General features: G+C 44.2%; 1 protein-coding gene across 1 annotated transcript in view; it reads left to right on the top strand.

Moving 5' to 3' along the window:
• Positions 1–1601: 1601 nt before the first annotated feature.
• The window catches only part of BTBD18 (BTB domain containing 18), a 235959-nt gene continuing 221312 nt past the window's right edge, over positions 1602–16248 (top strand). Inside the window, exon 1 of the mRNA XM_069629029.1 lies at positions 1602–1776. The gene's annotated coding sequence lies outside the window, so the exon portion shown is untranslated. The remainder of the gene's footprint in view (positions 1777–16248) is intronic.

Raw genomic sequence — 16248 nt, 5'->3', positions numbered from 1 at the left:
CTTTCCAAAAAGAAATGGCGAAAAAAGAAGACCGGGACCTGTTAAAACAAAGGGGCTTAAGGCGCCATCTTGAAAAACATGGCTCCCGCGATTTTTAGCTACCGGTGTTTGCGGTTCGGGAAAAATCATGGTAGTTTGTTGTAAAACCACTGCCACCAGCCATTTCGATAGGAAAGGGTAGCATTTGACTGCTAAATGAGTTTCTGGACACAGTGGATACTAGCTAAACCCTCCAGCACTCTATAGGAAGATAGTGTGTGCTGGGTCTAGGAATTGAAAAAGACTAGTAAAGTCAATTTAACCTTGCATTCTCTGGGAAACAGGAGTTCATCCCAGAGAAGGTATATTAAACCTTGGGACAGCTTAAAAGGCTTCCCCTGTGCCACTGCACTGAGGGTGCAATGTGACACAAAATAAAAAGATGATGCCTTTGGAGTTGTCTAAAACTCCATAACTAAAAAAAAACACAAGAGTAAAAAACACAGAATTAAAAGTGCTAAGACCCAAAGTTTAGCAAAAGAGCTGAAGGGCTCTAAGGTAGCGGGAATTGGCACATTTATGAGAATTCTCCCTTACACCAACATCATGTGAAGAGGTGGGAAATTTTGTTTTGACATGTTGCTGTAAACTTGAGGGGTGGGTGCACTGGCGTAACTGGGGCCCTGCACCCCCTGCGGTGCGGGGCACATCCATGTACTGGGAGGGACCCCTCAGAGAAAAAAAACATTTTTTTACAATTTTTTTTTAAAACAGAAAAAAATAAAGTTGTGTTTTTTAACATATATCGCTCAATCTGAATTCTTTTTCCAATGCATTTTACCTTCGGTTTTCTCACATTTACACGTGTAAAACTCAGTTCGGAAACCGTCATCTTCTGCTAATATTATCAGTTGATCCATAGCTCTCATCACACACGCTTTTGGCGGGTGTCACCCGCCTTCTTAAGGGCTGACTCACCCGCCAAGCCTCCTGCACGCCCATTCATTTCAATGGGCGTCATACCCGCCAAAAACAAAATCGGGTGATTTCACCCGCCTTTGCAACACAAATGGTTGAGGGCTATGGTTGATCCATCGCCCTAAATTCAAGTGCCCTTGCTGCAGTAAATCAGATCACCCTCTTGGAAAATAAACAATGCACTAGTCTGACCCTTTTTGAAGAAAAATCAGCACACTTCACTGCACATGGCAAATACACACGTAATCCCTCTATCAAGGACAAACAGCTCCTCTGCACTGGACAACGAACATTCCACCATTTGTAAAATCCCCAAGTCTGCAATGGGTACATGCTAAATTATGATTCTCAGTCCTAGTGTAATCTACTGAACAGGCTAAATGGACATCACACCATCCACACAAGAAAACAAACATTCTACCCTTCTGCATAGGACAACACGTCCCGAAATGTACACTGTTTTACCAAATTAACCTAGAAACGTTCTGCAACGCTGTCGTTTTCCATCCTCAATATGTCCGAGGCGCCCGTGCTCTTCAGCTCTCAGTCACGATGCCCATGCAAATTGCTGCCTTGGTTCCCGCCCTTGCAATAATCACGAGGTGCTTCAGGGCTAGAGAACAGACTACTGGCCTGAACGTAGCATGTAACTCACGTGATCAGGAGAAGGCCCACCTTTGGTAGGGTCCGTTTCTCGAATGGTTAAGAACTATACAGTACCGTTCGTGACAGATATGGGCCCCGCTTCCGTTGCTCATTAATTCCTCACACCGCTTAACGGTTTTTTACGGCTACGCGGGGCAAATGAAACAAATCCAGGTGCGTTACTTTAAACCTAAATGACGTGTGCCCAAGTGTTTGTGTTCTGTACGTCTGGTGTCATTAGACCGCAGGGGAGATTTTGGGTGTGTGGTGGATCCCTACTCTGAAGTGATAATGTTAGTTTACTGCTAAAACATGTCATTATATCGTGCCATATTTAGCCTCCCAACTATTGCTCTCTTGTACAGTATAGTGCTATCAGATCGCGGGAGGTGGGGGCAGTTTCTTATTTTATAAAGCATTGTAATCTGGTACTTTTGGTCTAATAATTGCTTCAATTGAAGTGATGCAAGATTACAAGCCCCAGAATGCATTATTGTTCACGAAGACCTAGTTTTGGATGTTTGTAGCTACGAGGCTAGGCTGCATTGAGTCCTCTGCCAGTTGCGGTGAAAACTAAACGATATTCAGCCATGCCATTGATTTGCCAGAATCACGCATAGATGTGAAAAGAGACTTCTTTGACGTTTTACCTTCAAGTTTTGTTTGAATTTGATATTTCGACTTTTCACGACAGACAATGGTCATCGGGTCCAGTGCATTAGAATTCCTTACCAAAACTTTGCCAAATAAATAGACAATATGCAGAACCATGACTTCTTTAGGGAATGGTTATGTTCCTTGTGGCAGGCGACATTTCTGGCCTTGTAGTAATTGCACACACGAGGTATGTACATGTCTGCATTTAGCGATCCCATCAAGTAATGCTTAATTGCTAGAAACAAAACTCGTATTTTATTCATAAACTGAAACCTACATGATGCTTATTTTGCACAACATGTTTGTTCCCAGTGCTAGTTTGCTTTGACAGCAAACGCCCAGCCAATCTCATGCTATATAAGCAAGCAACAAAACAGTAACTTCAACTTATAAAGATTCCAAATGAAACACTATCCACTCATGATGGACCTGGATCATTTTTGTAAGTATGGGGTGCAAACTGATAATTGGAAAGGATAGGAAATTAAGTATAGATGAAGAAGTGATCTGGAACCATTTTTATTGTATCTCCTAGCAAGACCACTTTGCAACTTTGTTCCAGTATAAGTCCACTTCTACCCAGCACCCATATCTTTACGAATATATTGCTTATGTACTTCATGTTCGAAATTGCTGGGAGCTATTTAGCCGCTGCTTCTACCCCAGGAGACCCTCGCTAGCTTAAAACCAATAGTTATCATGAGCTACTTCTGGCTCTCCAGGCCAACTGGTATCTTACAAACATGCATATGTGACATTAACGTTGAGTGTTTTAGAATGTAAATAAAGAAGAATTAGGGCATATTTAAATATAATGGACTATTCATATTGTGCACAAAGTTAAAGTGTACGTCTCATGTGTAAGTTGCATTTGCAGTGCACTGTGAACACCTGGTTACCCAGCTGTAGTTACTGTCTACGGAGTGATGCCTGACACCCAGGAGCTGGTTTTAGCTCCTCATAAAATCTTAATTGTGTACTCCTACTCACACTAACAAATGCTTATAGATCGCATCTTCCCACAAACTTACCTGGGCACTAACTGTATGACAACGTTAACCTTCACCCCTTCGACCCATGTCCTTGGGCCTTCAACTCAATAGCCACAAGACTTTAATCTCCCCCCTTAATAGATGCATGAGAAACTGCCAACCACATATTGCTTATACACAGCCTTGGTTATGTGTCATCCTCTTCCTTGCCCCATCGCTTGATGTTGTGTCTTTAATTTTGCTAAGTTAACCCCATATTACCCTGTTGATTCAACAGAATGTATTAGAACAATTGTTCTCTTCATTGTACAGGCCCCGTTATGATCACACATACGTCACAGATTTGACTTTAATAAACTAGTATTTGGAAACCAATTGATATTTGTGTACAACGGACATGCCTGTTACTGTTTTGTTAAAACCAATAAAAATATTTCAACACAAAAAATGCTGACTTGGTGTGAATCTGTTTTCTCTCTTTGGGTTCAGCTGTGCTCCTATGTTTTACCTTTCTGCTTTTTTCTATCTCCACAGTGCAAACCCGTCTGTGTATACCTCAGAGTTCTTATAAAGAACTAGAGGGCTGACATTCTGCCAGAAACTGTGGCAGCCCTGGAGGCCATGTTGGTGGATAAAACAGTCATGCAATACCTCAATTTTCTATCTAGCCAAAATGTCTCTCCTCTGTACTGCTACATATTGTAACAGTAAGGAGGGGTCGGGTGGTTGACACAGATTATATGTGGTTTCATATGTAAGCTGTGCAAACTACAATTGTTTTTGGTCTGCATATCTTGTTTTAATGGTATAATCCTTTACAATTCTGCAGTGTCTTTACATAACTGGCACTGGTATTATTAGTCCTGTAAATAGCGTGGGTTTGTGTGTGTATAGTATATATGGTTTAGTCTTTATTTATTTAAACATTTGTTTTATAGATCAAACCATGTGCAAATCAGTCTTTTACAGTTTGCTGTATATAAGATTTACAATCGTAACACCTCATACAATAACATGGACAAATTTACATTAGTTAAAGGAAATAATTTAAAGCAATTTAAGAAAAACACTTTTAAAGACAGATTTCCATAACCATGATATAAGATTTTTTATGAACACCCGTAATCGGGGTTTATATGCAGATCTGGCAACGAATTCCATAGTGAGACAGCCTTATTTTCAAAGAAAGTGACCACTTGCATACTTCCAAACAAAGACTGTCCCGACTTTGGAGACCTTTTGAACCTGCTGAGATTTTTTAATGTATTACCAAGGTAGGAAGGAGTCTGCCAATAGATCGCCTTATAAGTAATACATAAAAGCTTAAAAGTAACCCTGGCATCAAAAGGAAGCCAATGAAGGGATTATAAAACGGTGTAATGTGCTCAAATTTACGTGCTCCAACAACCAAACATGCAGCCGCCTCGAAATTCCATAGTGCGCTAAAGAAATAATGATTGCATCAAAGTATAAAAGTGGACTGGTGTAACAAAAGACTTCACTGATCTCAGTGAGAATACTAGTTAGATTTCTCTAAGGAATTAATGTGAGATACTGGAGTTTAATCTTCGGTCCAAAGTAAAACCCAAGGATTGAGCTGAGTGAGAAAGTTCTGTCTGATGGCCTGGAATATGTGCATTTAAAAACCAGTTAACAAAATGTGTTGGTTAGCAGAACGGGCCAAAAAAATAAATTTGCTCTTAGATTGATTCAATTTTAAAGAGTGGTTGGACCTACAGATTCCCCTCTCAGCTAGACAATCTCATTAAAAAAACATAATTTTCAGCAGAAATTCTTAGGTATAATTGAGTGTTAGCGTATTGATGCATTTCGGTATCATGTTTCCGTTTACACAATATCATCCAAAAATACACCATCCTGAGAAAGATGACACTCTATGCCATATTTGTCGACTTTGGAGATCTTTCGATAGTGTGCGACGGAAACTATTATGGTTGGTCCTAGGCAACAGAGGAATGCCACGGGGTCTAATAAGGGAAATACATTCTCTTTATAAGGAAAATAAGACTGTGGTGAGAGCGGGTCTGGGGGGTGAGGTTATGAATGAATTTGAGGTCAATCAAGGAGTCGGGCAAGGTTGTCCTTTGGCGCCTATCTTATTCTTTATTTATATAGAGGAGTTGGTGACGGAGTTGCTCGTAAAGGGTATGGATCGGGCCAAAATGGGTTTCCTAAGATACATTGTTCTGTTCTTTACTGATGACGCAGTGATCATATCTACTTCCCTCCCCCCCCTCCCAAGGCTTAAACCAATCCTAGTCTGTGTTCATGAAGAAGTGTGGGGAGCTGAGACTGTCCCTGAATATGGAGAAAACAAAAACATCGGTCTCCAGGCCCGCCTTCATCACAATAGTGAACATAATTATTACTGCAGAGGGGATGGCCTTAGAACAAGTCGGGCAGTATGACTACCTGGGCACTCGATTCAGTGACGGTGGGAACTGGACAAGCCAAATTATCTGAGCCTCTGCACACTGGAAATGTACAGCGGGGGTTCACGCGCCTTTTTCAACAGACATGGCAGGGGGGGGGGATGTTTCCCTGGATCTGTATAAGAAGCAGGAAGCAGCAGCCGCCCTCTTTGCGGCAGAACTATGGGGGGGTATGCCGACTTTAAGCCATTGAGTACGGTGGAAAACAAACACTTAGAGATTACTAGGCCTCCCGTTCTCATCACCAAATGCACTGCTACACTTAGAACTGGACCTATGCCGTATAAATGCAGTTGCCTCAGATAGACCAATCTTCTATTGGCTGCGGTTGTGGGTGGCGCCGAACTGGAATTGTACAGGGCTAACATAATTCATCTGCTGAGCCTAGAGGCAACGACGAAACTACCATGGTTGGCTCATGTCAGAAAGGGGTTATACAAGTTAAATGAGAATGAGGCATGGTCTCACCCCTGGCTGTTAAATAATCTGAAACCGAAGAGCATAAAAGTCCTGTTTAAAGGAGGATTCATCCAGAGGCTGTATAGGAGCCTGCAGGTACCTAAGGCTAGCGCCAAACTATGTGTATGAAGGCCGATTTTGGGTAAAAAGGTATCTGGATTGGATCAACCCCCAGTTTGCTCGCACCCTCTTTGTTCATCTTAGAGTTAGCACATTGAAGGTGGCAACATTTACAGCAACATGGAAGGCAGGAAACATGAGCAAGTGCCCCCTTTGCAAAGTAACAGATGAAACAGTTGCCCACTTTATGTTCCTCTGCCCAATCACGCAGGCACTCGGGACGCTATACTTAATTCTCCTACTAAGATCAGCTGGAATGCGGACAACTACGGAAGCACTGGAGCTCTCTAAGACAGCGGGTGATCCTGGTAGGGTATTTAAGGTGGCTAAATTCATCCACAGGGCTTGGCTGGTAATACCAAAACAGGCGAAATAGGTACACAGGAAGCAGTGTCCACTGATCTGTTCCTATTAAAGCACTTATGTTGATTCTATAGTTTGTGTACTCGGGACAATGGATATCTAGGGGGGCTGTGAGATTTGAGGTCTGTAACCCGTATTTAGCATCTCTCACCCATGTAACCTCAATCTAGTGGAGTATAAAATTGTATACCCCAAAACATGCTGAATGGAAATCGATTGGTGGTCTTAGTCTTCTATTTCCTTCTTTTTTGTACTTGTATTTGTTAATTGTAATATGACATACATTTTAAGCTTCTATGTTTTATTTATGTCATCGGGGAAACGAACATGCACTTAAATTTAATGAAATGCAATGCATTTGTAAAAACGGTTCTTTTATGGCTCTAATGTTGAATAAAATATTACGAAAGTGAAGTGGTAGTTGGAACATCTGAGAAATAAATTGGGGATAGGAAGGAATGCCCAAGGCAGCTAAGCCAGGCTAGGAAGACCACATAACTGTTTATGTTGAGCCGCCAAGCTGATATTATTTCCTGAAGAGGAACATAATCCGTTTTTTAAGGCAGTGGATGTGGTTTCTACTTGGCTGAGGGTGACTGGGAAATTGTTCCAAAGGCAGGATCCTGCGGCGACAATGCTTCTGCTTTCAAGTTTCTTTTCGTAAAAGCCGTAATAACTAGGGTTTGGAGCTTGAGTATCCCAGGTGTCTTATGGGTAAGTATCTTGTTACTTTCTGTCTGAGATACATCAGAACATTGTTCTTGTAAGCTCTGTGAAGAAGGCAAATTATTTCAGATTCGATGCACACTCTGATTTGGAGCCAATGCAGGAATAGAAAAACTGGTGCGAGGTGATCCTTCTGTGCCTTAAACACCAGGATCATTTGGAGTTGGTTTGTAAGTTATTGTCAGACTGCAGTCAGGACGACCCACTGCAAGGCCGTGTTAACGCAATTTGTTAATGTGCGCGTTAAAAAAGGTGCATTGAAACACAATTTCTTGATGTATAAACGCCTTACAAATGCCCAATAAAATAAAGTAAATAAAATATGGTTATGTTGTTAGCAGACCTTCCGCCTGAGAGCTCCGAACCTGTGGATGGTAGATACCCAGAGAATAAAGGTCTTAAATGAAAGGCCGGTAGGAGTGCAGCCAGACTCTTTCCAGGCTGAAAAGAAAAGGACAATAGATTAGGTACGGTATCAAGAGAGAGAGGGAAGAATTATGGCAGAATTGACTGGGCTCGTACCTGACCCCCTGTTGCAGAAGAACTGACCCAAGCAGAAGGAGATAGGATCCTGTGGAAATATTATGATAAGGGAGAGTAGTGGGAGCTGACCTGAGTGATACGAGGACACAACTAGGGTACATGAAAGGGGGGACTGACCCTGGTGGCACAAAGGCGAAACTAGGGAAATGTAAGCGTTACCAAATGCAAAGAGTGTCTGGCTTTAACCATTTTACACCATTCCAAGAAGGTCTAAACAGTTCCAGGTGTGGGGGTGGAAGGGGAAGAGTTCCAGCTAGGGTATCCAAATGGTAATCCAATAAGCAATCCAGAAGGCAAGAAAGGAGAGAATCCAAAAACACATTCCAGGAACAGGCCAGAGTAGAGTAACCAGGAGGACAAGGTGGACAGAGAAGGCAAAGAGAGCAGCAGAAGTCCAGGTAAAGCAAACCAAGGTGCGTACACAAAAGGCAATATTAACAAGGGATGAACAAAACGCTACTCACAGGTTCATTTAGGAGCAGAGGTTGATCTGTTGAAGGCTCCTAAACGGTGGAGGATGTGGGCAATGGAAGCCATGATTCTTGTTTGCATGTGTCATCACGATGCATGCTGTGCCTCAAGGACCGCTGGGGGATGTTGCCAGTGTCGGACACGGCAGCCAAGCACTATGGCAAGCACCAGATTCCAAGACTTGTAGCGTGGAAGGGATGTGCCTGGGAACCACTAGGTGCTCGGAGCTTGACAGTTATGAGGGAGCTGAGAGAGGAGATGTAAAATAGTCAAAGCCTGAAAGAAATGTTACAGAGATAACCTGACCTTTTTGAGACCTGTTGAGAAGTGGGAGGATGTGTCCTGGAACACGCAGATTGAGTTTCATGTGTGTGAATGCAGCAGCCATCTTGAGAGCCTGGGTGTTTAGCGGGAAAGTCGGACTATGCTAAATAGGCTGTGAATACTGTTACATTGTTGCATTCCCGCTGGAGGTCTGACCTAACTGTGTCTGTAAGCGAGAGCCTTTCTAAGAGGAAAGCAAAATGAGTTTCTGGGCGTGGGTGAAAGAGGAAGCATGTGAAGACAGATACAGACTCCACAAGCTTGTCTTCACAAACCAGAGGGAGAGGACAGGATATAAGAAGAGAAAGAGGTCCAGAGAGATCTTGGAGAAAAGAATGATTCATATTTTTCAACTAAGACCCTGATGGAAGAGGGAGCTACAATGGGGAGAACAATTAAGTGGTTTCTCGTCCTCTTCCTCCACTTTTACCTCCTCTTCTGATACAAGTGATTCCGATTCTCTGACAGGTGATCCTAAGGGAAAATATCTGGACAAAGAATCTGTGGCCAAAGTGTTGATACAAGCTGGTGAATACATGGGGTTTCAAAATCAATAAGCAGCTCCTTCAGGAGAAAAGTCTTCTAGGGTTCCTCTCCCTCAGTTTAAGCATGCCTTGAAAACCAGAATGCCATTTGTATTAGAGCTGAAAAACTAGGTGTACAGAGAGTGGAAGGATACAGAAAGTGCGTCTTTAGCCCAATTCATGACAAAACTATATTCTCCGGAAAAGGGGATATAGTTTTCTGCCATAGACATTCCGATAAATACTATTCTGCCCAACTTGGTAAGATGGTCCTCTCTGGTTCTGGAGAAGGGGGTATGGGATCCAGGGAGTTGGAAGTAGACTGGGCACTAAAGAGGATGTATGTGGGGCCAGAGTTAATATTAAAGATAAATACGTATGTATGCCTCTTATAAGGCAGAAACAGCTCTTGGGGAATTTACTCAGTTTTATAAAGCCCTGCAGGAAGCACAGTCTGATCACCGCTATTGCAGAATGAGGAGCCGGATACAATTTATTTCCAATTTAGCATACAATGGAGTCAAAGCCTCCGTTCTGGTCATGGGGGTCAGCCATCACTGGACACAGTCAGCTACATATAAGTGATTGGCATACCGAGTGTTTCGCGAAGAGCTAACGCCATGAAAATTGCCTCTGGAGCACAGACATTTTTTTTGGATACCCTTGGAGATAAAGCCCACAATGATTTCAAAGCGGGTAAGTACTTTGTCAAGCTACCCAGGAAACCAGAGCACAAGGCTAAAACAAAGTTGTACAGCTCTGGAAAATTAGTGGTTTCACGAAGAACATGGGCAAAGGAAAACAGAAATTGCAGCAGAAATCGGGGGAAGACATTTTGTACCAGCAAAAAAATCAGAAATCCTGTCGCCAGGCATGGGACTTCAATGATTATTCAAAGGGTGGAGCACCATTTCTACGTATGTCTGGGTGAAAAGGATTGGTTACAAAATATAATTTCTCTCTACTCACTTGCCCTCTAGAGCAATTAATACCCCTCTTACCAGGGGCACAGTCGAGAGGAAAGCAATGGTCCAGACTATCCTGGAACTTCTCGCCAAAGTGCAATCAAGAGAGTACCCAGATGGAAGGCAGGGAATAGCTTCTATTCCCTAATATTTCCAATATGCAAGCTGTCTGGCAAATCCAGGCAGGCTTTAGACTTGAAACACTTTTGTCTGCATGTAGTTACTTGGCACTCCAAGATAGAAAGCCTGCAGATGATAATACTGCTAATCAGGAGGTAGGGCTTTCCTGGATCATTGAACTTTTGTTTTTTTTCAAACTTCTTTTTGTTAGCATTTTTTAATCTTACAAACACCAACACTTGCACATTGAATCAAGCGACCCTCCCCATTGTTAGCTTCTGTTTTTAGGGTATCAGATTTCCGTTCTCATTCCATACAGCAGATTTTTAGGTATGAATCTACCAACCCATGTTTCTGCCCTTGTCCCTATCCCACCTTAGGCTTCCAGTTCACACATTTCTTCTGCGAAATGTAACACTGCAGAGGGTGGGGCTGGAACCATTTGTGCCTGTTGAAATTGTTTGATCGGTTAATGAACACATGGTCCCCACACATCACTGGGTCTAGTTTGACAACAAGATAGCCTACCATATTCCTTTTCCATGTCATTACAGTATCGGGCATCTGTTTGCCACTGATCCGGTCTGGGCACCTGGTTCCTTCCCCACTCCATCGCTACACATCTTTAGGCTAATAGCAAAAGCAGCGCAATCCATTTTCTAAGACCTTTAGGGACTTTTTTTGTGTATCCCAAAAGTGTGATCATAGGGTTTAGGTGCAATACTTCACCCATGATCTTGCTAAGAGTCTCAGAGACGTCTTCCCAGAAATTCAGGATTTTGGGGCACCCCCATGCCAGATTCAAAAAGTCAGCTGTTGTACTGCCACATCTTCCGCAGCTCTTCAAGGTGTCTGGGAAGTATGTATGTAATACGGTTGGCGTATAGTAGAACTGATGCAAGTATTTAAAGTGGATCAATTTGAATCTGGCATTGATCGCCACCTGCCAAGTCTCCTCACAGCAGTAACTCCACTCTTCTTCTGAAATCTTATGACCCAGTGATAGTTCCCATTTCTCTCTGGGTGAGGTGCATAATGTCGCCCCGGCTTTAATACATATTCCGTACATGATGGAAACTGATTTACCACTGTGATCACCTTTTAAGCATCTTATTGAGTATTGAGGTCACAGTGGGTTCCCCTGGGAATGTCCAGAACATCTGCCTTAAGGAGTTTCTAAGTCGAAAGTATAGGAATATGTCCAGGGATGAGAGCTCTCCCCCTTACTCTCATTTCTTCTATGGTTATAAATTGACCATTGTGGAAGAGATCTCGAAAAACCCTCAGTCATTTCGCAAAGTCAATATAGCACTTTTCACTAGTTAACGGGATTCCAGGTATACGCGGGGAGTATAAAACCTCGCCTCTGGATTTGTGCTCATCTCTGGCCCATGCTGTGCAAGTCATTTCCACCTTATTGTTTGTTTGGGAGGGACTGTCGGGGTGCTGTCAGAATGACCGATCTAGGACTGGCGCTGCTAGGGATCTCTCCACTTCCACGTGTCTCCTGTCTACTTGCTCCCCATACCAGTGAAGGAGGAACCGGCTTGGGCTACGTCGGAAGATGTTTCAAAGTCTGGCAGTGCCACTTCCCCCTCTCTTAACGGTGCAGTTAGTTTCTCCAAGGAGATCCTGGCCTGTTTCCCTGCCCGTATGTTATGTTATGGTATGTGTTATTTGGCATTAATATAGCGCTCTAAATATCATTGGTATGACTTCAAAAGGCTTGTGGGTTGAATGCCCTCGAGGACTGTAGTCCAGGTCAGTAGAGAGAGTAGGGTATCATAGAGTGCTTTGGTGCACTCATTTTGTGTGCAGCTGATGCAAATGGTTGATGGTAGCTGCATGTTAGCAATAGGTGTGGTGGTATTGAGATCAGTTGAATGTGTGCAGTCAGGAGGTTGTTCTCCGAGACTGGATTCTGGCTGCGTTACACCTGAGTAGGTGCTTATGTGTGCAGCTAGACTGATTTATCGTGGCGACTAACTGCGTTCTAGCTGGATGTAGAGGTGTTTGTGAGGTGTTGTTCGTATGTGAGCAGCTAGGCCGAAATTGATCGAGGGGTGTAGCTGTGCTCTATTGTGTGATGGTGAAGAGTAGAGAGTGTTTTATTCTTACAAACCCAGTGTTCAGTACCAATATGAATTGCAGTACCATAGTCTTTGAGTCCCGAAAGTATTTTCTAGGGAGTGGGACATTAAGGAACACATGTAACAAATGGGGTAATAACACCATTTTGACCAGGAAAATTCTACCATAGAGATTGAGAGGCAAATCCTTCTACCTTACCGCTGCTGTATTTGCCGGCTCCAGTACCTTTTGGTAGTTATGTGTATATAAGACTTTCGGGGCTGGGGCTATGTTTGTATCGAGTGTAGTCCTCACACCAGTGACGCCACTGGAACCCCAACCCGCCCACAAAACGCTTAGCACTATCTGTTAGCTGGAACAGGACTGATTTTGTGGTATTAATTTGGAGTCCGGAGGACTCTGAGAATGCCGACACTTCCCGCATAATAGGGTCAAGATTGCATTTGGGATTGGAGACGGAGCACCATGTCGTCTGCATATAGTGAGATCACTACTCTGTTGGCATAGCTGGATTCCTCTGTGGGTATTGGAGCTCCCTAACTTTCTCGGCTATGGGCTCTATTGCTAATGCAAATGGTAGCGGCGAGGGAGGGCACCCATGTCGAGTGCCTTTACCTAGCGCTATAACTAATGTTAAAAGCCTGTTCACTCTCACCTTGGCATAGGGGTGTTTGTATAGTAACGAAACTAACGAGACAAACTGCTCCCCCATCCTGCTTAGTACTGTGAATAGAAACAGCCATTCCACCGAATACCTTTGTGGCATCTCGGCGAGCTGCCACAATCGGATCATCCTGCTGAGCCGCTGATATCAACCCGAACATCCTACGCATTTCATATGAGGTAGAGCGTCCCGGTATGAACCCAGATTTATCGGACTTAACTGTTCTATGCATCAGTGGTGCCAATCTTAATGCCAGTGTCTTAGCTAGAGGTTTATCTATGTTGATAAGGGAGATGGGTCGGTAAGAGGAACAGTTGTCCGCCTCCTTGCCTGGTTTTAACACCACCACCACCACCACCACAGCTTCTCTTAAGGAGTCCGGGAAGGCGGTCGTCTCGCAACCCTTGATGATACATCTGTAATAGATGAGCCAGTTTCCCAGCATAGTGTTTGTAAAATTCAGCCGTATATCAGTCTGGCTCAGGGGATTTCCCTGACGGGAGGGATTTAATAGCCAGCCATACCTCCTCTAGGGACACTGGTCAGTCTAACCAGTGTCTCTCCTCGTCTGTACACCAATACAGGGCTACCTGGTCTAAATAATTATGCACCTCGCTTTGAGATACTCATATTTCTGTGTCTGCATACTTCTGTACCTCTTGTGTGTCTTTTAGTGCCATAACCCAAAGGGGGCCTTTCCAATCTGGCTGCCCTTGCCAGGAGTCTGCCTGGGCGCTGTCCCTCTCCATATTGTAGTACCACGATTTCCCCCTGCAGGAATTTCACTTCCCTGTGTGCCAGTTTGCTAAATAGTTGCAACTGTTTTTTAATCTCCACTTGTTCTGTCATTGTGGGTGTGGATGTCTCTGGCTGCATTCTCCGTATATGGACCTCTGTGTCCGTGAGCTCCCTATGGATTTGTTCCAACACCCCGATTTCTCTTGAGATACATTCCCCTCTGATCCCACATTTAAAACTTTCTGATGACTCCACCAAGCCCACGTTTATTTTGAAGAAGTTATCTATAGCTCGGGTTAACCCTGCCCGAAACACCCCATCTGTTAGACCTTTGCTCTTGAAAGCCCTGGGGGTCTCTCTCACGACCGGACAGTTCAATGCCAATCAGTACCGGGCCATGGTCTGAAAGTGTGCATGCTAAGATAGATACCTCGGCACTTTCCCCATGATTGCTTGGGAGACTAAGAAGAAGTCCAACCTGGATGCGGAGTTGTGCACTGAGGAGTAAAATGTGTATTCCCTATCCCGAGGGTGCATAGTTTTTCAAGCATCAACCATCTCCCAAGCCCAGCACATATCCTGCAGTTTGCCTGTCATTTTGGGAATTAGGAGGCAAGTCCCCGCTGTGCGGTCCTGATGAGTTCCATAACCGTGTTGAAATCCCCAATCCAGATCACAGCACTGGGGTACAGACCCTCCAAATGACGATGAATCCAGCCAAGGTCTCCATTGAATCTTGATTGGGGGCATAGTAGTTGACCAAGTATAAACTCGCCCCTGAATGTACTACCAGGCCCCTTTCTTCTTGATCGATGGCATCCCCAGTGTTTCCCAAGTTTTGATTCCCCATTTTGTACCAAATGTGTCTCTTGTAGGAACGCTACCGCAACATTATGTCTCTGCATATAAAACAGTACTTTCTGACTCTTAGATGGACAGTTCAAACCCCTCACATTCCAAGTGATGCACCTAAGTAGCTTGTTCATTTGTTATCCACATCTTCTACGTGCCTGAGTATTTTCCATATTCCCCAATCTGAGACCTACTGACAACCCTCAGGTCATCATTATAGCGCGAGTCTTGATTACTCTGTGCAGTTACAACAGTAACCCCTTGAACTAAACTCACCCCACCAGCAACCCCAATCCGCTGGTTCCCCCATCCAAACTTCAACCACAAGTTCATACATGGAGAGCTAGCCAGGGCCACCCTTCTTGGAAGACTTCAGTCCGGGCAATTCCCTATCTGCCGGTGCACGTCAAGCACTCCCACTTGTAACAGTTATTACCACATTCCAAGTATATGCAGCAAGCGGCTCCTCAAGCGTTGTTTCTTCTGCAGCGTGGTGCTTTATGGAGGGTCTCCAAGAATGCGTTTGCCTCCTCCGGGGTGTGAAAAAAATTGTCTTTGCTGCATCGTTTTCCACCCTGAGTTTCGCCATGAATAGCATAGCGTATTTTATGACTCTTTCCCTTAGTCTTTTCTTGATGTCTATGAACATCTTCCTGGATGACTGTACCTTGTCAGAGAAGTCATGGAACAGCCCTATCTGCGCACTGTGATATATCCAAGTGCCATTTTCTCTGGCCTTACGGAGAGCCACGTCCCTGTCCTGAGTTCAGCAGCCTAGCAATCGGGGGTTGTATAGGCCTCTTCCCGCTCATGACCCGATGGGCCCTCTCCACTATGAACACTGCAGAGGATTCCCAGTCTCCCAGCACCTCCTTCAGTAACGTTTCCACCATGGCTTCCATATTGGGCTGGTCTGCTGCCTCCACAATCTATAGATTATTGCATTAGAGCGAGATTCTAAGTCATCCTGTTTATCCGTGAGTCCCTTCAGTGCTTTCTTAATCATGACCAGGTCTCTCCTAGCTGTCGTGGACTCATCTTCTACCGTGGATACTCTACCCTCCACCTCATCCAAACAGTCACAATGTTTATCGAGTCGCATTTGCATATGGTCCACTTTCCAAGTTAGAGTATCCATTTTGCCGTCCAATGATTGAATACTTGTCTGAACCTGACCCAGCATAGTTTTAATACCATTAAGGGCTCCCCCCCGGTGTGAAACTGCCAGTTGTTGAGCTTCAATCATGTAGCTATCCCCACTGAACAAGGGATTCGCCGGGGTCTCAAAATGTAGTTAACTCTGCTGTTGCTAGATTTCTGTTTGGACATCTTGCCTCATTTCCCCCGGTCACTCTCCGGCGTAATATAGGGCTTCCCACTTTGGGGGTACACTGGTGTTGCTCAGAGTTGGCCACTAGCACCATCAGCAAACCGTATCACCAGCATCCAGGGGTCAGCACGTTGGTAGGGAGAGGCCTGGTCAGGAGAGTGCGACTGCCAATTGCCCCAACCCCTTCGATCAGTGGCCTTAATCTAGCGCCAAGAGGTGTTGGAGCTTACCCCTGCCAGCACGCCCCACTCCCG

This window comes from Ambystoma mexicanum, chromosome 12 (genome assembly GCF_040938575.1).
Source record: "Ambystoma mexicanum isolate Mex_15411 chromosome 12, UKY_AmexF1_1, whole genome shotgun sequence".
NCBI lineage: Eukaryota > Metazoa > Chordata > Amphibia > Caudata > Ambystomatidae > Ambystoma > Ambystoma mexicanum.
Note: the sequence above shows the minus strand (reverse complement) of the source record. Positions and strands in the feature narration are given on the sequence as shown.